The sequence below is a fragment of the Schistocerca americana genome, chromosome 8 (assembly GCF_021461395.2).
Source record: "Schistocerca americana isolate TAMUIC-IGC-003095 chromosome 8, iqSchAmer2.1, whole genome shotgun sequence".
In the NCBI taxonomy this organism is placed as follows: Eukaryota; Metazoa; Arthropoda; class Insecta; order Orthoptera; family Acrididae; genus Schistocerca; species Schistocerca americana.
In genome coordinates this window covers 97,430,313-97,453,756 of record NC_060126.1, presented here as the reverse complement: position 1 = coordinate 97,453,756, position 23,444 = coordinate 97,430,313, and positions in this window count along the sequence as shown.

Here is a 23,444-nt window from a genome sequence, read left to right as displayed (position 1 = left end):
TTGGTGGACAGAGCCAACAAAACCTGCGAGCCGGCTTACTTACAAGATGAACTGAATCACCTACGGTCGGCCTTCATCAAAAGCGGATGTACAAGTAAGGAAATTGATCGAGCCCTCCATCAAAGAAGAAAAGAAGCCAGAAGTCCAGAGCAACAACAAAAGTTTTCCTACCGTTCATTAATAAAGTCACGGACCGTAATGGGTAAGTTCTGGCCAAGTATGGGATGGAAACGATCTTCAGACCCACCAAGAAGACACCCCCTAGCAACACCTGGAGTATACAAAATTTCATGCAGTTGTGGACAATTATATATTCGAACAACGAAAAGAAGTGTAAACACCCGCTTAGCCGAACTTAAAAGAAACTGTCGCTTAGGACACATCGAAAACTCTGCCGTAGCAGAGCATGTTTTTCGAGATGGGAATTACGAAATTAAATTTAATGAGACAATCGTTCTAGCACGAACATCCCATTATCACGCGCGCAAGTATACGTAGAGAAGCAATAGAGATACACAAACACCACAACAACTTTAATAGAAAAGAGGAAGTTCGAAAGTTAGACAAAATATGGATGTCGACGTTGGCGCCAGCAGAATGACAATCGAGTACTCTTAATCGAGAATGATGACGCCTTCTAAAAATACGCAAACCGTCGGCATCACGTAACGAATGGTGGTGCCCTCTATGCGCTCTATAAATGCGAGAGTACCTGGAGCCCCAGTGGCAGAAGCCGGACGACCTCAAAAGATGTCTCCCGCAGATGGAGACGAAACGTTAGGTGGAAATTTTATTCATCGACCACGGCCTCTCAGCCCGGAAGTTTCAACTGAAGACAACACCGGCCGTGAAAGCCTACATTATATGATTAAGGAGGATCGTTTTGACAGCAGTGAGTCTCCATGTTCAGGAAGACTTTCGGTGTTTGATGAAAATCTTTTAAATGCGTTAATCCACAATGATCCACGTCAATGTACTCGAGAACTGGCAATATGATCAACTGTGATCATTCCGGAGTCGTGTGACATTTGCATGAAACGGGGAAGGTTCAGAAATCAGTTGCCGGGGTACCGAATGCTTTAACCCAGAATCCCAAAAATCAGTGGATAGGCCTAGGTGCAAAAAATGGTTCAAATGGCTCTGAGCACTATGGAACTTAACTTCTGAGGTCATCAGCCCCCTAGAACTTAGAACTACTTAAACCTAACTAACCTAAGGATGTCACACATATCCATGCCCGAGGCAGGATTCGAACCTGCGACCGTAGTGGTCGCGCGGTTCCAGACTGTAGCGCCTAGAACCGCTCGGCCACTCGGCCGGCGCCCAGGTGCATCTCTGCTTGCTCGTCACCAATTGGCTGGTAGTCAACGTCGACCATTCCTATTCTGTATCGTTACTGCTGGCGAGAAAAGGTGTATTTTGTGCTAACATAAGGAAAAGAAAGGAATGGGTGATCCCAGACAAAACAGCAATTCCCCATACAAAGATATGCGCGCATCCACAAGAGATTATGTTGCACATCTGGTGGACCTTCGACGGTGTGATGTACTGCGAATTACTTCCCCAGGGTGTAACTGTGGTGTCACCGCCAGACACCACAATTGCTAGGCGATAGCCTTTAAATCGGCCGCGGTCCGGTAGTATACGTCGGACCCGCGTGTCGCCACTATCAGTGATTGCAGACCGAGCGCCGCCACACGGCAGGTCTAGAGAGACGTCCTAGCACTCGCCCCAGTTGTACAGCCGACTTTGCTAGCGATGGTTCACTGACAAATTACGCTCTCATTTGCCGAGACGATAGTTAGCATAGCTTTCAGCTATGTCATTTGCTACGACCTAGCAAGGCGCCATTATCAATTGCTATTTATCTTGTGATGCATGTACCGTCAGACCGATGTTCACCAATTATGGATTAAAGTTAAGTATTCCAGAAGCTACGTACTATTTTTGCTACTATAAAGACCTTGTACTGTTCCAGACCTCACGCCATCCTGCGTGAGCTTAAACGCGTGCCCTTCGGCCTCCTGTCCTAGTGGATTGGCTGTCTTGCCAGTCCACAAAAGTTGGCGACGAGAATTTTGTGATCATATTGATATTGCCCTGATTTACTTGTGTCATGGCTTCTCCACAATCTCCAGATGTACTGTACAAATTTTATCGCTTGCAGAATCAGCAGACGCAGGCCTTTCTGGATGCCCTTGGACAGCTCGTCCAGGGTCAACGTGGAATGCAAAACGATGCGGCAGCCGCCGCTCCACCGCTCACGCAGCCACAACACGCAGTTGCACCAACTTTTCGTCCTTTTGATGCGACACTGGAAAGCTGGACAGAGTGGTCACGCCAATTTGGATTCCATCTCGCCGCCTATAGAATTCAAGGTAACGAACGGCAGCCTTTTGTGTTGGCATCCGTCGGCGTCCAAACGTACCGTGTGATCATCAAATTATTTCCCCGACGCGACGTCGCAACTCTGTCCTACGACGAAATTTTGTCTGCATTAGATGCATATTTAAAAGAATCAGTCAATGTAGTTGCAAAAAGGTATACCTTCTTTCGTACAAAACGTACAGCCGGTCAGACTAATAGGGAGTGGGTTGCAATCTTGCAAGGCCTTACTAGGGATTGTGCTTTTGAGTGTCAATGTGGACTCCCTTATTCAGATACTATGGTACGTGATGCTATTGCACAGAACGTTTCTGATGTTCGTATATGGGAACAGATTTTGAAACTGGTCAATCCCTCCCTTCAACAAGTGATGGACGTATTGGATCGGCAGGACACACTTGACTTTGCTCAGGAATCATTTGAAACTTCCCCAGCCGTGTGTCACATTAGGGCGTGCTGCACGGAACAATAAACAGCCCTCGCGCCCGTCCGCGCAGCTGCCGCCCAGCTCTTAGCCACGTGTGCCGCGCAAGCAAGTAAATGCAGTGATCAAATCATGCCCGCGGTGTGCTACTAGACATTCGCGTGAGAATTGCCCATCACACCAAGCTATTTGCTTTTTCTGTAATAAACGAGGACATGTTCAGAGTGTTTGCCAGAAAAAGCTCCGATCGGACACTCACAACCATTCCAGGCCCTTTGCTTTGCGCCGGAATCGAACCAAGAATACTCGGGCTCGTGAACCTTCGCCCATGGAAATTCATGTAGTTCATTCCACTCGGCCCAGTGCCACTCTCTCTAACAGTGACTGTGTTCGTCCCACAAATACTGTGCGTCAACATCGCTGGAAATTCCGTCAAGTCGCAAGTGATTCTGTCCCGGTGTCAGTTCACATTGCACGAGACAGTGGCTCTTGTCGTCAGCAGGACAATAAACTTTTTGTAGATTTGGACATTAACGGCAAAGTGATCCCATCCCAGCTCGATACTGGAGCTGCAGTTTCACTGATCAATCAAGACACGTACAAACAGCTGGGCACACCTCTGTTGCATGCCGCAAATGTTAAGCACAGTAGTTATTCAGGACAAGCAATCCCTGTGTCAGGACAGTGCAGCCTTCTTGCAACATACAAAGGACAAACAAAACTTGTGTCATTGTACGTCCTTCGTTCTTCTTCTCCAGTGAACTTGTTTGGTTTGGATTTATTTCAGTTGTTTCACTTGTCTATAGTCAATCAGGTCCTATCAATGAACCAGACTGTGCCTTCAGACAGTGTTTCTTGTCTATGTGAAGAGTTTGCAGACATTTTTGCACCGGGCCTTGGTTGCACTAAGAACTACAAAGCACATTTGGAACTGAAAGTAAATGCGCAACCGAAATTTTTCAGAGCGTGCAATGTTCCCCATGCATTGCATGATGAGGTCGCAAGAACATTACGCGATTTGGAATCACAAGGTGTGATTGAACGTGTGCAGACTTCTCTCTGGGCATCACCCTTAGTAATTTTGCCAAAACCTTCCGGAAAATTGAGACTTTGTGTGGACTTCAAGGCAACAGTGAATCCACAACTAGTGATTGCAACTTTTCCTTTACCCCACCCAGACGATCTTTTTGACAAACTGTGCCCGGGTAAATATTTTTCGAAGTTGGACCTAGCAGATGCGTACTTGCAAATACCGGTGGACGAAGATTCCCAGCGCGTTTTGGTGGTTAACACGCATCTTGGTTTGTATCGATTCAAACAACTGCCATTCGGGTGTGCATCCACCTCTGCATTGTTTCAGCAATATCTGCAAACAGATTGTGTGTCGGTCCCTACTGCAGCAAACTATCTGGACGATATTGTGATCTCCGGAAAGACAGAAGAAGAACATTTAGCCAATCTCAGAACATTATTTCAGGTTTGCGGCAAAATGGTCTTCGCTTGCGGAAGGACAAATGTGTGTTTTTTGCTCGTGACTTACCCTATCTGGGACATGTAATCAATGCCAAAGGCATACATCCCAGTCCCGAGCACCTCCGTGCCATGCAAGACTTGCCTTCGCCTCAGAATTTGAAGCAGCTACAGAGTGTGCTGGGAAAAATCAATTATTATCATCGTTATGTGCGCCACGCCTCTTCCATTTCAGCTACGCTTCATCGCTTACGCCGTAAAGGTGTTCCGTTCGTCTGGACGACGGAATGCGAACGCGCCTTTCGCCAGTTGAAATCGGCGTTGCTTTCCAATACTTGCCTTACGCCATTCGATCCCCGGAAGCCCCTTTTGTTGATGGTGGATGCATCGGATTTCGGGATCGGTGCTGTGCTTGCGCACAAAGATGGATCGCATGATCGCCCTATTGCCTTTGCGTCCAAATTGCTCTCGTCTGCGCAAAGAAATTATTCACAGGTCGAGAAAGAAGCTTTGGCTCTCGTATTTGGTGTTACTAAGTTTCATGATTTCTTGTATGGTCGTCACTTTACCATCATCACAGACCACAAACCTTTGACATCGCTTTTTCTACATCTACATCTATACTCCGCGAGCCACCTTACGGTGTGTGGCGGAGGGTACTTATTGTACCACTATCTGATCCCCCCTTCCCTGTTCCATTCACGAATTGTGCGTGGGAAGAACGACTGCTTGTAAGTCTCCGTATTTGCTCTAATTTCTCGGATCTTTTCGTTGTGATCATTACGCGAGATATATGTGGGCGGTAGTAATATGTTGCCCATCTCTTCCCGGAATGTGCTCTCTCGTAATTTCGATAATAAACCTCTCCGTATTGCGTAACGCCTTTCTTGAAGTGTCCGCCACTGGAGCTTGTTCAGCATCTCCGTAACGCTCTCGCGCTGACTAAATGTCCCCATGACGAATCGCGCTGCTTTTCGCTGGATCATGTCTATCTCTTCTATTAATCCAACCTGGTAAGGGTCCCATACTGATGAGCAATACTCAAGAATCGGACGAACAAGCGTTTTGTAAGCTACTTCTTTCGTCGATGAGTCACATTTTCTTAGAATTCTTCCTATGAATCTCAACCTGGCGCCTGCTTTTCCCACTATTTGTTTTATGTGATCATTCCACTTCAGATCGCTCCGGATAGTAACTCCTAAGTATTTTACGGTCGTTACCGCTTCCAATGATTTACCACCTATGGCATAATCGTACTGGAATGGATTTCTGCCCCTATGTATGCGCATTATATTACATTTATCTACGTTTAGGGAAAGCTGCCAGCTGTCGCACCATGCATTAATCCTCTGCAGGTCCTCCTGGAGTACGTACGAGTCTTCTGATGTTGCTACTTTCTTGTAGACAACCGTGTCATCTGCAAATAGCCTCACGGAGCTACCGATGTTGTCAACTAAGTCATTTATGTATATTGTAAACAATAAAGGTCCTATCACGCTTCCCTGCGGTACTCCCGAAATTACCTCTACATCTGCAGATTTTGAACCGTTAAGAATGACATGTTGTGTTCTTTCTTCTAGGAAATCCTGAATCCAATCACAAACCTGGTCCGATATTCCGTAAGCTCGTATTTTTTTCACTAAACGTAAGTGCGGAACCGTATCAAATGCCTTCCTGAAGTCCAGGAATACGGCATCAATCTGCTCGCCAGTGTCTACGGCACTGTGAATTTCTTGGGCAAATAGGGCGAGCTGAGTTTCACATGATCTCTGTTTGCGGAATCCATGTTGGTTATGATGAAGGAGATTTGTATTATCTAAGAACGTCATAATACGAGAACACAAAACATGTTCCATTATTCTACAACAGATTGACGTAAGCGAAATAGGCCTATAATTATTCGCATCTGATTTATGACCCTTCTTGAAAATGGGAACGACCTGCGCTTTCTTCCAGTCGCTAGGTGCTTTACGTTCTTCCAGCGATCTACGATAAATTGCTGATAGAAAGGGGGCAAGTTCTTTAGCATAATCACTGTAGAATCTTAAGGGTATCTCGTCTGGTCCGGATACTTTTCCGCTACTAAGTGATAGCAGTTGTTTTTCAATTCCGATATCGTTTATTTCAATATTTTCCATTTTGGCGTCCGTGCGACGGCTGAAGTCAGGGACCGTGTTACGATTTTCCGCAGTGAAACAGTTTCGGAACACTGAATTCAGTATTTCTGCCTTTCTTCGGTCGTCCTCTGTTTCGGTGCCATCGTGGTCAACGAGTGACTGAATAGGGGATTTAGATCCGCTTACCGATTTTACATATGACCAAAACTTTTTAGGGTTCTTGTTTAGATTGTTTGCCAATGTTTTATGTTCGAATTCGTTGAATGCTTCTCTCATTGCTCTCTTTACGCTCTTTTTCGCTTCGTTCAGCTTTTCCTTATCAGCTATGATTCGACTACTCTTAAACCTATGATGAAGCTTTCTTTGTTTCCGTAGTACCTTTCGTACATGATTGTTATACCACGGTGGATCTTTCCCCTCGCTTTGGACCTTAGTCGGTACGAACTTATCTAAGGCGTACTGGACGATGTTTCTGAATTTTTTCCATTTTTGTTCCACATCCTCTTCCTCAGAAATGAACGTTTGATGGTGGTCACTCAGATATTCTGCGATTTGTGCCCTATCACTCTTGTTAAGCAAATATATTTTCCTTCCTTTCTTGGCATTTCTTATTACACTTGTAGTCATTGATGCAACCACTGACTTATGATCACTGATACCCTCTTCTACATTCACGGAGTCGAAAAGTTCCGGTCTATTTGTTGCTATGAGGTCTAAAACGTTAGCTTCACGAGTTGGTTCTCTAACTATCTGCTCGAAGTAATTCTCGGACAAGGCAGTCAGGATAATGTCACAAGAGTCTCTGTCCCTGGCTCCAGTTCTGATTGTGTGACTATCCCATTCTATACCTGGTAGATTGAAGTCTCCCCCTATTACCTCCACGTACAGCGCAGAAATTCATTCGCTGGTCTATTTTCCTCTCGCAGTACCGCTACGATATCTTGTATCGGTCCACTGCTAAGCACGGAAACGCCGATGCGTTGTCCCGTTTGCCTGTTGCTGAGGATAGAGCATTCGATTCCTCCGAACTTGCTTGCATGTTCACTGATTCGGAAACCGATGACGTGGTCGAATCGTTTCCGATTGATTTTCGTCGTGTAGCTACAGCCACAGCTGCCGACCCTGTCCTTGCTACCGTTTTGCGTTTTGTTGCTACTCAATGGCCCTTGTCAAAGTCACGGATCGGGGATCCGTTGATTCGCCGATTTTTTGCTCACAAGGAGAGACTTTTTGTACGACGTGGTGTTTTGCTGTTGCGTTCTGATAACGATCAGTCCAGGGTCGTGGTCCCACGTTCGTTACAGTCCTCTGTTTTACTGCTTCTCCACCAAGGACACTGGGGTATAGTGAGAACGAAAAAACTTGCTCGTCAGCACTGTACTTGGTTCGGAATCGATGCTGCGATTACGAATATGTGCTCTTCTTGCATGGCGTGTGGCGAACAACAATCCGCACCACCGCGGAAATTCTTTGCATGGCCAACAGCCACTTCCCCTTGGCAACGCTTACACATCGATTTTGCTGGTCCATTCTGGAATGCTCGCTGGTTGGTTGTGGTAGATTCATTCAGTAATTTTCCTTTTATTGTCCGGATGTCTTCCACGACGTCATCTGCCACCATCCAGGCGTTATCCGCTATCTTTTGTATTGAAGGTCTTCCACAGACTATTGTTTCCGACAATGGCCCACAATTCATGTCCGCCGAATTTCAGTCATTCTGCAAGGCCAATGGTATTCAACATCTAACGTCCGCGCCGTTTTCGCCGCAGTCAAACGGTGCCGCTGAACGTTTGGTCAGGACTTTGAAGTCACAGATATTGAAGTTGAAAGAGTCGCATTCTCGGGAGGACGCGTTGTTGCTCTTTTTGGCCACGTATCGCTCTCAGCCGCGAGATGGTCGCTCGCCGGCTGAGTTGCACGGTCGCCCTCCTCGCACCTTGATGTCTTTGCTACATCCGCCGCCTCAGGTTCCTGTGCAGCGGCAGACACCTGTTTTTGCCCTAGGCGACGTTGTATACTATCGCAACTATCGAGGTTCACGGCGTTGGCTCGCAGGGCGCATTCTTCGCTGTCTCGGCCGCGCTATGTATCTGGTTTTGGGGGCCTCTGGTGAGGTGCGTCGGCATCTCAATCAGCTGCGCCTCTGTCGTCGCACGGGTTCTGCCGCTCCCCGTCTGCTTTCAGCGACGGTGCCGTCCGGTCAGCGCCCTGGGGACCCATCTACTGGCTCGCCTCATCCCCAGGTGTTACCGATGCTGCCTTCCATTTTGCCCCATGGCGCCGCCGCCGCCGCCTGTTCTCCCGCCGGCGACGCCCGCAGTGGACGCGTCGCTGCAACCGCCGGGCTCCTCCATGGGTCACGCGCCGCCGATCGCTTCCCGTGACCAGTTGTCCTCCGACATGGAACTCTTGCCCGCTCCGGACCACATGGCGTCTTCGCCCGTCGGGTGCCCCGACCCGACGGAGGTCGACCCTTCGGCCCCTCCTGTCTCTGTACGGGCGCATACACCGCATGTTGGCGTGCACCCTGGAGTAGGTTATCAGGCGTTTCCTAGCTCCCCTCGGGCCGAATGGCAGGGTGCGGGTGGCACAACCTCGCCTGTTGTTAGGCTCCCCACCTCGCCGCATACGTCAACATGGGGTCCTCCCCACGGCGGGCGGAAGCCTTATAACACAACCGTACGCCGATTTGCGGGGGAGAAATGTGGTGTCACCGCCAGACACCACACTTGCTAGGTGGTAGCCTTTAAATCGGCCGCGGTCCGGTAGTATACGTCGGACCCGCGTGTCGCCACTATCAGTGATTGCAGACTAGCACACGCCCCAGTTGTACAGCCGACTTTGCTAGCGATGGTTCACTGACAAATTACGCTCTCATTTGCCGAGACGATAGTTAGCATAGCTTTCAGCTACGTCATTTGCTACGACCTAGCAAGGCGCCATTATCAATTGCTATTTATCTTGTGATGCATGTACTGTCAGACCGATGTTCACCAATTATGGATTAAAGTTAAGTATTCCAGAAGCTACGTACTATTTTTGCTACTATAAAGACCTTGTCCTGTTCCAGACCTCACGCCATCCTGCGTGAGCTTAAACGCGTGCCCTTCGGCCTCCCGTCCTAGTGGATTGGCTGTCTTGCCAGTCCACAAAAGTAACCATCACTGCCGACATTTACTGTCAACATTCCGACAGAGTGAAAAGAAGAACATTATACCGGAGTCAGCTTGCGAATTCATTCCGCACCCACCTTACTCACCTGATCTTGCTCCCTCTGATATTCATTTTTTTCGCTCTCTATCGAACAACCTTTCCGAATGAAAATGTTCTCCGGACATGGGTAGACGAGTTCTTCGCCTCAAAACCACATGATTAGTACAGCTGCGGAATCGAAAAGTTACCCCAGCGCTGAAAATTGTAAAGGAGAATATATTATTTGAAATCTGGTTTCGCAAGACAGAGCGGATTAGGTTGTGGAGGTCAATTACTATCAGTTATACAAGAACGCACTAAACTTTATTGCTCGAACCAATGCACAGTTTTCTCTTTAAAACAACAAAGATCAATTCACGGCTGAGGGCCCAAGTAACTTCTCAAAAATAAGTATAATTGATTCCTTCTATGATTTAGAGTAACGGCTGAAGGCCTTACTTAAGTAAAATTACAATATCTTCTCGGCTAAAGGCCAAAATAATATTTCAAATCAGCTAAGGAAATTCTTTAAAGGCCAAGCGTTTATAAATTCCGGCTAAAGATCCTATTAAGGAAAATTCAGGTTAATTCTTCGGCTGAAAGCCCAATTTAAAAAAATTTCTTTACATAATAAAAGAGAGACTTTAAAGATAACCCTTTATACAGTACAACAGAAAAACAACTTAAGAAAACTTGAAGTATCTTGTCAGCTGAAGGCCCAAGCATTACTCAAGAATAATTAAAGAGAACCTTAAGATAAACAATCACAGAACACGGCTCAAGGCCGTTTCAAGAATTCAAAATAATTAAAGAGAAGTCTTACACACAAGGATTTATGTATTAAAGCCACAGATTCTGAAACAAACGCGGCTGAAGGAGTAAATACAGAGCAACAAGAATTTTAAGTGAAACACAGCTGAAGGCATAATCTTAAAGTTGTTATGAAGTTCGACTGAAGGCCATATACTGAACATAAAACAGACACGGCTGGAGACCTGGCACAGTACCTGCGACGAAATAAAATGACAATCACAAACAACAAGCAGTGGTGCACAGAAGTGTTCCAAGGATCGGCTTGGCGAGGAAACACTAGTTTAGGTGAGACAGGCAGCCAAGCGTCACACTAAATAATCTGGTGGTAGCACGAGCCAGGGACGGCTGAAGAACCAACCAACAGCCTATCAATTCCCTTCCACCCGACATACTCACTGCTGTATTTTAACCGACCGACTGACTACTCCAGTACGCAGACAGCAATGATGTGCTCATTGGAAATTGCAGAAACTACACACGGTTCTACGTAACACGCTTGCACAAGAAGTCGAACAATCGCAAAAGCAATCTCTGTGGAACAAGGACGGGTCAATTCGACACACAGAGACTTTCCACAAGTGGTCGGCGACCAAATACACGTCGTCGATGAGACCACCGACCGAACGACCAACCCAGGTCGTTACCACTCAAGTTACGAGTATCGGGTTACTTGTCCGTCCGAAGCTGACTGCAGTTCCAACCCGACTCGATGTCCGTTCGGAATTCTGAGACACGGCGAGTCGGCCCCCTGGCTCGGACCCATCCATGCAGAGGTAACTCTTGCCCATTGGCCTCGACATCTCTGCACAAGGAAGGAACCGACCCACGTCCGGCAATATAACTGACGAGGCCCAGAAAGGGTCAAAGGACCAAATACATGTCGCCCGGTGAGACGACCAACCGAACGACCAACCAACGGTTGTCCCGCTCCAGTCTCCTTCCATCGGACAGTTCTTGTGTTTCGCCAGCGATCGGCGAGCACTGGCTGTCCGCACCTCGCCGGCGCTGTGTCCCCGAGTTCACTGGTGTTGCGTCCCGACTCAGCTCCCAACTGAATCCCAGCAGACGACGACCCGGAAATACTAGCGGTCGCTCCAGAGATGGTACGATAGTGCACTTATCGATAAGCACTGCTGCTGCCACTGACGGGAAAGCAAACCAGCAACCTAGTGACGCCAGTAAATCGAATTAAAGAAAAAACGAGGTGACAGAAGCACAAAAAACAGATGACGAGCAATAAACGGCACGAGCGCGAGCCGCACACGGCTCACTACTGACGGCTAAAGTCTCTGTTATGTGTATCTGTTGTATTTATGAAACTCACGGAAAAACGCTATAAACTTAAGCACAAACGCAACACAATTAAACTGTAAGTTGTAGAAGGCGAGTCTCAGGATCAAATTCGCAAACACGAAAAAATCGCCGACAGCAGATTCTAATCCCAGCGAGATCATTGAAAGTGTTGTTTTCCGGTCAGTTGAATAACGGAACGTGACAGTGCAGCTAAGGGGCGAGTACGCCCCGTGGGTGGGCACGGCTTTTACGCGGCGCCTATAGGTCGCGAGGGTTTCGGCAGCGTGTCGTGTGGCTACTGGGGCCTCGGCCGGCCGGCCATCGACCGCAGCCACACGTGCGCCGGCGGCCAGCGGCCGACACGCGGGACACAGCCGCAGCCGCCGCCACCGACGCCGTGACGTCACGCGCCGCAAGGCTGACGCAGCCCAGCGGCTACTGGGACGCTCGGCAGGCCCACTCCGACGCACGGAGCAGCGCCTCGGCAAATATTGTGCGCGCCGAGAGTCGGCTGACACGCGCGCTCGTCCTCCGCGTGCCGAACGCATTACGACGACCAGCGGAACTACGCGCGCTTTGGCCCCACACGGGCCGGCTGCGCTCCAGCTGCTTGTTATGCCGAAATCGCCAATCGCTTTAGCGAAGAAACTACACTAGCGCCCAAATTAAAGCAACAAACTGTTATCTCCCCGTTCTGTGCCTAATTCATCTACATCTACATAGTTACCCTGCAATTCACACTTAAGTGCCTGGCAGTGGGTTCATCGAATCATTTTCATACGAGGGTGAGTCAAATGAAAATCTTAAATTTTTTTTGAATATTATATCAGTTTAATAAGTCACAGCTGCAAAATACTAACGCGAATTCTTTACAGACGAATGGAAAAACTAGTAGAAGCCTACCTCCGGGAAGATCAGTTTGGATTCCGTAGAAATGTTGGAACACGTGAGGCGATACTGACCTTACGACTTATCTTAGGAAATAGATTAAGGAAAGGCAAACCTACGTTTCTAGCATTTGTAGACTTACAGAAAGCTTTTGACAATGTTGACTGGAATACTCTCTTTCAAATTCTGAAAGTGGCAGGGGTAAAATACAGGTAGCGAAAGGCTATTTACAATTTATACAGAAACCAGATGGCAGTTATAAAAGTCGAGGGGTATGAAAAGGAAGCAGTGGTTGGGAAGGGAGTGAGACAGGATTGTAGCCTCTCCCCGGTGTTATTCAATCTGTATACTGAGCAAGCAGCAAAGGAAACAAAAGAAAAATTCGAAGTAGGTATTAAAATCCATGGAGAAGAAATAAAACCTTTGATGTTCACCGATGACATTGTAATTCTGTCAGAGACAGCAAAGGACTTGGAAGAGCAGTTGAACGAAATGGATAGTGTCTTGAAAGGAGGATATAAGATGAACATCAACAAAAGCAAAACGAGGATAATGAAATGTAGTCAAATTAAGTCAGGGGATGCAGAGAGAATTAGATTAGGAAATGAGACGCTTAAAGTAGTGAAGGAGTTTTGCTATTTGGGGAGCAAGTTAACTGATGATGGTCGAAGTAGAGAGGATATAAAATGTACACTGGCAATGGCAAGGAAAGCGTTTCTGAAGAAGAGAAATTTGTTAACATCGAGTATAGATTTAAGTGTCAGTAAGTCGTTTCTGAAAGTGTTTGTATGGGGTGTATCCATGTATGGAAGTGAAACATGGACGATAAATAGTTTGGACAAGAAGAGAATAGAAGCTTTCGAAATGTGGTGCTACAGAAGAATGCTGAAGATTAGGTGGGTAGATCATATAACTAATGAAGAGGTATTGAATAGAATTGTGGAGAAGAGGAGTTTGTGGCACAACTTGACAAGAAGAAGGGACTGGTTAGTAGGACACGTTCTGAGGCATCAAGGGATCTCAAATTTAGCAGTGGAGGGCAGCGTGGAGGGTAAAAATCGTAGAGGGAGACCAAGAGATGAATACACTAAGCAGATTCAGAAGGATGTAGGTTGCAGTAAGTACTGGGAGATCAAGAAGCTTGCACAGGATAGAGTAGCATGGAGACTGCATCAAACCAGTCTCAAGACTGAAGAGTACAACAACAACAACATTATTTATTGTGCAGAAGTGGCACAAAGCTGTATCACTATTCAACACCCCCACGCTCAGTGCAAGTCCTTCACCGCTTACAAAGTGCATAAATTCCCTTACAAAGAAATTCTTTTGGTAGTCCGCACAACCACTCATGCACCGTGTCGCTTACCTCTTCATCAAAACAGAACTTCTTTCCTGCCATTGCGTCTTTGAGTGGTCCAAACATATGGAAATCACTTGGGGCAAGGTCTGGTAAGTATCGTGGTTGAGGAAAACATTCAAAATGCAGGTCTGTGATTGTTGCAACTGTTGTACGGGCAGTGTGAGGCCTTGCATTGTCATGTTCCTGAAGGACACCTGCTGACAGCAATCCACGTCGCTTTGATTTGATTGAAGGCCGCAGGTGATTTTTTAGGAGATCTGTGTATGACGCACTGGTGACAGTGGTCCCTCTAGGCATGTAATGCTCCAAAATGACGCCTTTTTCGTCCCAAAAGAAAGTCAGCATAACCACAATGTGGTGTGCTGACCCATGACTAATCTGTAAACATGCTGCAATGTCATTCAGTGTCACTCGGTGGTTCAAAAAAATGGCTCTGAGCACTATGGGACTGAACATCTATGGTCATCAGTCCCCTAGAACTTAGAACTACTTAAACCTAACTAACCTAAGGACATCACACAACACCCAGTCATCACGAGGCAGAGAAAGTCCCTGACCCCGCCGGGAATCGAACCCGGGAAACCCGGGCGCGGGTAGCGAGAACGCTATCTCACGACCACGAGTTGCGGACACTCGGCGGTTCACTATGGCTTCAACTGCTGCAATGTTCTGTGGAGTCACAACTCGTTGTGCCTGACCTGGACGAGGAGCATCTTCCACTAAAGTCACACCATTTGCGAACTTCCTACTCCATTCGTAGACTTGCTGCTGTGACAAACATGCATCACCGTACTGAACCTTCATCCGTCGATGAATTTCAATAGGTTTCATACCTTCACTACGCAAAAACCGAATAGTAGAACGCTGATATTCCCGGGGGCAAGTCGCAAGTGGGGCGGCCATCTCTATACTGATACGGCGACGGTATGTGTGCATCTGCACTATGCTGCCACCTACAGGACTTTCTGCACGTTGTTTGTAGCACGCTCACCAACTTACAGGATAACGGCGCGAAATTTCGATATGTTATTACAAATTTAAGGTTTCCATTTCACTCACTCTCGTATTACTTCTCTACCATCCACTCTCGAATGGCGGGTGGGAAAAAGGAACACCTAAATCTTTCCGTCGAGCTATGATTTCTCTTTTTTTATTATGATGATCATGTTTCCCTACGTAGGTGGGTGTCAACAAAATATTTTCGCATTCGGAAGAGAAAGTTGGTAATTGAAATTTCGTAAATAGATTCCGCCGCAATGAAAGCCGCCTTTGTTTCAGAGACTGCCACCCCAACTCGCGTATCATATCAGCGACACTCTCACCCATGTTACGCGATGACACGAAACTAGCTGCCCTTCTTTGCAATTTTTAGATGTCCTCCGTCAATCCTACCTGGTAAGGATCCAAGCCGGCCGAATCCTACCTGGTAAGGATCCAAGCCGGCCGCGGTGGCCGAGCGGTTCTAGGTGCTTCAGTCCGGAACCGCGCGACTGCTACGGTCGCAAGTTCGAATCCTGCCTCGGGCATGGATGTGTGTGATGTCCTTAGGTTAGTTAGGTTTAAGTAGTTCTAAGTTCTAGGGGACTGATGACCTCAGATGTTAAGTCCCATAGTGCTCAGAGCCATTTGAATCATTTTTGAGGATCCCACATCGCGCAGCAATATTCCAGCAGAGGACGGACAAGTGTAATGTAAGCTGTCTCTTTATTGGGTTTGTCGGATCTTCTAAGTGTTCTGCCAACAAAGCGCAGTCTTTGTTTCGCCATCCCCACAATATTATCTATGTGGTCTTTGCAATTTAAGTTGCTCGTAATCGTGGTTCTTAGGTATGTAGTCGAATTGACAGCCCTTAGATTTGTGCAATTTATCGTGTATCCAAAATTTATCGTAATTCTTTTAGTACGCATGTAGATGACCTCGCACTTTTCTTCGTTTAGTGCCAATTGCCACTTTTCGCACCATACAGAAATTCTCTCTAGATCATTTTGTAATTGGAATTGATCATCTTATGATTTTATTATACGGTAAATTACAGCCTCATCTGCAAACAATCTAAGGGGGCTGCTCAGATTATCACCTAGATCATTTATGTAAATCAGGAACAGCAGAGGGCCTATGACACTACCTTGCGGAACGCCAGACATCTTCTGTCCCACTCGATGATTTACTGTCTATCACTACGAAGTGTGACCTCTCTGAGACGAAATCACGAATCCAGTCACACGACTGAGACGATACTTCAATATGCTCGCAATTTGATTAATAGTCGCTTGTGAGGAACGGTATCAAAAGCCTTCTCGAAATCTAGGAATATGGAATCGATCATACAAACTGTCAAAAGAAGTCCGTATAATCGTGCTCTGCACGGAAGGTGGCATTCCGGTCAACGGACAACCACACCAACGATGACGTCATGGCACCTATCAAACGGGATGGTTCTCTCAACCACAAAACTTATGTGGCCCGATGGCTAAATGTGAATGGTTCTGTTGTTTCTCGGATATGTCAACAGTTTATAGAAACCAAAATTGAAGCCCGAAGACCACGGCAGGGCCTGACATCATGAAGAGAGGACCGTTATTTGGCTGTAATGGCACGATGGTAACGCCTTAGCACCGCACATCAACTGGCATCTGACGCCGCAGCATTCACTGGACGTGTTGCATCGAGGCAAACGGTGCACAGAAAGCTTCGGCAGAGTAGCCTTCACTGCCAGTGACCTGCTGTATGTTTACCTCTGGCGGGTCTTCACAGAAGGAAAGGTGCCGAGTGTAGAGTGGTCAGCATGCCATCTGGACGGTCGAACAGTGGGCCAATGTTCTTCCACAGATGAGTCGCGATTTGGCCTCGAAAGTGATTTTCTGCGGATTCGCATGTGGAGGGCATGAGAAACACGATTTCGGGACCCAAACAGTGTGGAAAGAGATCGATATCGCGGAGGATGGTGTGCGCAAGCATTATGTTGACCATTCGTACACCTCTTCATGAAACTGTAAATGTGAATTGTTGTGGTTGGCAGGAGAGCCAACATCGTGTTACTAGAGGAGGCCGAAATGCACGCGTTTTAGCTCACGCAGGCTGGCGTGAGGTCTGGAACAGGACAAGGAAATTAGAATTTAGAAAAACGGACGTAGCTGGTGGAATACTTAACTTTAATCCATTAATGATTAATGTCAGTCTTGACGGTACATGATTCACAATCTCAATAGTAACTGATAATGAGGCCTTGCTAGGTCGTAGCAAATGACGTAGCTGAAGGCTATGCTAAACTATCGTCTCGGCAAATGAGAACGTAAGTAGGCAGTGAATCATCGCTAGCAAAGTCGGCTGTACAACTGGGGCGAGTGCTAGGGAGTCTCTCTAGACCTGCCGTGTGGCGGCGCTCGGTCTGCAATCACTGATAGTGGCGACACGCGGGTCCGACGTATACTAACGGACCGCGGCCGATTTAAAGGCTACCACCTAGCAAGTGTGGTGTCTGGCGGTGACACCACATGAATCACTACGATTTAACTGTTGTCAGGTACCGTGAGGAGATCTTGGAATGTCATGTGCGGTTGTTGCGTGGTGCTTTTGGCGCAGACTTTGTATTGAAGGACGATAATGCCCGACCTCATAGAGCACGGGCGGTTGATTTTTCTTGGAAACTAAATATACTGAACCCATGTCGTGGCCTGCTTGCTCTTCCGACTTGAATCCCATATCCAGGATGCACTAGGAAGATGGCTTGCATCACGTCAGCATCGACAAACCACTCTCCACGACCTGCGACCAGCTCTGCAGGAGATACGGGCGTTATTGCCTCAACATGAGATTGATGACATCATTCACTGCATGCCCCGTCGTTGCCACGCCTCTGTTTCTGCCAGATTTGGTCACACCCCATACCGAGTACATTAACCATTTGTCAAAGTGTGTGCGCAAATCCGTTAAGTTGGAAGAAACGAAGAACATTTTCGTCTGCTGTTGAGTATCTTGCAGTTGTTTACGTTCTGTATTCTCTGCATTGTTTTTACTCTACTATCACCTGCGTATACTGTTTTGTGGCAAAATAAACGCAATCTTGCAAAATTTCCGTTTGTTGCTTTAATTTTGGACACCAGTGTACTTCTAGACACATTATTTTAAAAGGCTCTCAACCACTGCCAAAATTCCATATAGCGAATAAAATATTCCGCACTGGCTGTTAAATAATTTTATTCAAAAATCACTACCGGTTTCACATCAATAGAGATGCATCTGCAGATGATCTGTACAAGAAATTAAAACATTATAGAAGTACATTGGCTAGACACTAGACGTATACAACTATAGACCGCCATATAGGGAGTTCCGAAATTCACGTTACAAACTTCTAGGCCGAGGGGAGTAAGTACATATATTGAACACGACCTGATCTCCAAGAACGTTACCGAACGACGCTACAGAGTTCCAAGGTTATAGGCACTGGTGCCTGTATCCGTAATGATATTACAGGCTTTCAGTGATAATGGGGAAGAATAAATGTATCAATCTGAGGGAAGGGTCCCTGTACCCGATGCGAATGAGTCGAAAGTCATAAGCGAAAAATCATTCTAATACCTTTGATAGGGGAATATACGCCGATGAGCCAAAACATTGTGTTCACCAGCTTGACAGCTTTCTGTCCATATTTGAAACAAAATAAATCACTTATTCTGTGTATCAGGGACCCGGTACTTTGTTGGTGGGCTTTGTGAGGTATTTGGCACTGGATGTCTAGGTACAGGTTACGTAATTTGCTGCAGATTTGCGTACACGGTAATGGCTACCGATAGCGATCCACATGCATTCCTAGGATTTACATCAGGTGAGTTTGGTTGCCGAGACATAAATGTGGCGTCACCATAATGCTCCTCAAACAATGACAGCGAGCTGGCTCCGAGACACGGATAGTTATACTGCTGAAAGACGATATCGTTGTGGGGAAAGACATCAAAAATCAAGGAATGCAGGTAGTTTGCAGCTGTCAGCGCGTCTTTGATTACTACCACAGGTCCCATGCAGGTGCAGAGGAATGTCTCCCATAGCGTAATAGTGCTCACACTAGCCTGCGTCCCGAGCAGCCTTTCATCTCGATGACGGTATTTGTGAAGACGACCACCGACCTAGTGTAGCAAAAATGTGATGTACCCGAAGAGCAAACAGGTTGATCGGCGGTCGAATCCCGATGGCCCTGTGCTCACTGCAGTCGTAACTAACGGTGCCGTTGGGTCAACACGTGAACAGGTACGAGTGGTCTACTGCGGAACTCCATGTTCTGCAATGTACGGTGAACGATGTGCGCCGAAACACTTGTGCGTGCACCAACATTGTGCTCTTTCGGCAGAGATGCCACAGATCATCATCTATCCTACTTTACAGAACAGACAAGGAGCCGAAACCCACGTTCTGTAAAGAATCGGGGCTGTCCAACCACTTAGCGCCTAGTGGTAGTTTCACTTTTCTTCTACCTCTTTCCGTAGATGCTCACAGCGGTAGAAAGTGAATATTCAACCAGCTCCGCCGTTTTCGAGATACTCTTTCACAGACTCTGCGTAGTAATAATCTGCCTTTTGTCAAAGTTGCTTATCTCGATGGATTTCCCCGTTTGCAGTCCATGTCTTTGCTAGCATGCTAGCTGCTCTGCTTACATACTTTTGTTACCGCTTCACGGGCCTACAACGCCACCAGGCGGCAATCCAACGCCGCCATGGGGGCTGGTCATAACGTTTTGGCTTATCAGTGTATGTTGCTAAGATTGTAGGGTAGACAAATTTTAGAGGTGGTAATACGGACCAACAGGAAACAATGCCTAGTAAACATGGGCTTTAAAATGCATGCTTTAGGAGCTATGGCCAATTGTTCAATAGAGGAGATGTGTTTCACACTAGCGAGGATGAACAAGTGCTCATAACTTCTCAATATGCATTCTAGAGCCCGTGTTTACTAGACTATTTTCTTGTTTTGATCCACACTACCATCTCTGAAAGTCGCCTATCCTACAATCTTAGTAACAACAGCACCAGCACATACAGTCAGTGTGGTGTCACTGCCAGACACCACACTTGCTAGATGGTAGCCTTTAAATCGGCCGCGGTCCGTTAGTATACGTCGGATCCGCGTGTCATCACTATCAGTGATTGCAGACCGAGCGCCGCCACACGGCAGGTCTAGTCTAGAGAGACTCCCTAGCAATCGCCCCAGTTGTACAGCCGACTTTGCTACCGATGGTTCACTGTCGACATAAGTTCTCATTTGCAGAGACGACAGTTTAGTATAGCCTTCAGCTACGTCATTTACTACGACCTAGCAAGGCGCCATAATCAGTTACTATAATTACTTTAAGAATGTATTCTGAACAGATAATATTGTGAATAATGTACCGTCAAGAGCAACGTTCATCAATAATGGATTAAAGTTAAGTATCAAACTAACTTCGTCCGCTTTCTAAATTCTCATTCCTTGTCATGTTCCAGACCTCAAATCTGTATAGTTCTTCCCTCCTCACACCAGCCTGCGTTAGCTAAAACGCGTGCATTTCGGCCTCCACACGTAACACGGTGTTGGCTCTTCTGCTAACACAGAAGTCAGATGTATCAGAACGGTTTTTCCTTCTAACATTGGACTCGTTCGTTTCCGCTACGGGGATCCTTACCTCAAATTGATACATTTATTGCCCGCTTCTCGTGGTCGTGCGGTAGCGTTCTCGCTTCCCACGCCTGGGTTCCCGGGTTCGATTCCCGGCGGGGTCAGGGATTTTCTCTGCCTCGTGATGGCTGGGTGTTGTGTGCTGTCCTTAGGTTAGTTAGGTTTAAGTAGTTCTAAGTTCTAGGGGACTTATGACCACAGCAGTTGAGTCCCATAGTGCTCAGAGCCATTTGATACATTTATCTTTCTCCATCATCCTTGAAAACCTTTATTTTCACCACAGAATCATCCTGTATATACATACATGGATAGGCGCTGGCGACTGTAACTTTCTGTAGCGTGATGGGATAACGTTTCCGAATGTGGGTTCCTACTCCAAACATTATGTACTCATTCCCCTCAGCCTAGGATTCTGTTACGTTAATTTCTGAACCCATTTACAGGGTGGCCCATTGATAGTGACCGGCCCAAATATCTCACGAAATAAGCATCAAACGAAAAAACTACAAAGAACGAAACTCGTCTAGCATGAAGGGGGAAACCAGATGGCGCTATGGTTGGCCCGCTAGACGGCGTTGCCGTAGATCAAACGGATATCAACTGCGATTTTTTTAAATACGAACCCCCATTTTATTACATATTCGTGTAGTACGTAAAGAAATATGATTGCTTTAGTTGTATCACTTTTTTCGATTTGTCATAGATGACGCTGTAATAGTCACAAACGTATAAGTACGTGGTATCACATAACCTTCCGCCAGTGCGGACGGTATTTGCTTCGTGATACATTGCCCGTGTTAAAATGGACCGTTTACCAATTGCGGAAAAGGTCGATATGGTGTTGATGTATGGCTCTTGGGATCAAAATGCCCAACGGGCGTGTGCTATGTATGATGCTCGGTATCATGGACGACATCATCCAAGTGTCCGGACCGTTCGCCGGATAGTTACGTTATTTAAGGAAACAGAAATTGTTCAGCCACATGTGGAACGTCAACCATGACCTGCAACAAATGATGATGCCCAAGTAGGTGTTTTAGCTGCTGTCGCGGCTAATCCGCACATCAGTAACAGACAAATTGCGAGAGAATCGGGAATCTCTAAAACATTGGTGTTGAGAATGCTACATCAACAACGACTGCACCCGTACCATCTTTCTATGCACCAGGAATTGCATGGCGACGACTTTGAACGTCGTGTACAGTTCTGCCACTGGGCACAAGAGAAATTAGGGGACGATGACAGATTTTTTGCGCGCATTCTATTTAGCGACGAAGCGAACTTGGCGGGTTAATGTATGGTGCGCCATTATTGGAGGAAGGATAATTGGCCCCCATTTTATCGATGGGAATCTAAATGGTGCAACGTATGCTGAATTCCTACGTAATGTTCTACCGATGTTACTACACGATGTTTCACTGCATGACAGAATGGCGATGTACTTTCAATATGATGGATGTCTGGCACATAGCTCGCGTGCGGTTGAAGCTGTATTGAATAGCATATTTCATGACAAGTGGATTGGTCGTCGAAGTACCATACCATGGCCCGCACGTTCACAGGATCTGACGTCCCCGGATTTCTATCTGTGGGGAAAGTTGAAGGATATTTGCTATCGTGATCCACCGACAACGCCTGACAACATGCGTCAGCGCATTGTCAATGCATGTGCGAACATTACGGAAGGCGAACTACTCGCTATTGAGAGGAATGTCGTTACACGTATTGCCAAATGCATTGAGGTTGACGGACATCATTTTGAGCATTTATTGCATAATGTGGTATTTACCGGTAATCACGCTGTAACAACATGCGTTCTCAGAAATGATAAGTTCACAAAGGTACATGTATCACATTGGAACAACCGAAATAAAATGTTCAAACGTACCTACGTTCAGTATTTTAATTTAAAAAATCTACGCCGGCCGACGTGGCCGGGTGGTTCTAGGCGCTACAGTTTGGAACCGCGCGACCACTACGGTCGCAGATTCGAATCCTGCCTCGGGTATTGATGTGTGTGATGTCCTTAGGTTAGTTAGGTTTAAGTAGTTCTAAGTTCTAGGGGACTGATGACCTTAGAAGTTAAGTCCCGTAGTGCTGAGGGCCATTTCTTTAAAAAACCTACCTGTTACCAACCGTCTAAAATTGTGAGCCATATGTTTGTGACTATTACAGCGCCATCTGTCATAAAGCGAAATAAGTGGTCCAACTACAACATTCATATTTCTTTACGTACTACACGAATATGTAATAAAAAATGGGGGTTCCTAATTTAAATAACGCAGTTGATATCCGTTTGACCTATGGCAGCGCCATCTAGCGGGCCAACCATAGCGCCATCTGGTTTCCCTCTTCAAGCTAGACAAGATTCGTTCTTTGTAGTTCTTTCGTTTGACGCTTAATTCGTGAGCTATTTGGCCCGGTCACGATCCGATCAATGGACAACATTATATATATATATATATATATATATATATATATATATATATATATATATATATAATCTTAAAGAGATAGGCGCTAAATCAGGCATCTATTACAATGCAACATTGTGTCAAAATTTCAAAGGAACTGGTCAAGAACTTTTGGAGATAAACGATTTTGAACAACCAACATCTACATTGTTATAATATTTCTCTTTTTATGATATATATGCCAGATGACGTTCAGCAGGTATATGAAAATAAGTGAATATTCGAATTCAATGCTGTTTCAAATTTTCGAACGAATCTGCGAAGAACTTTCGAAGATTTTCGATTTTCAAGAAATGAAAATCTACGTTTCTACGTGTATAGAAACTATAAATGTTCCTAATCGCAAATCTCGGAATGTTTTTCACCGAATGCGTTGAAAT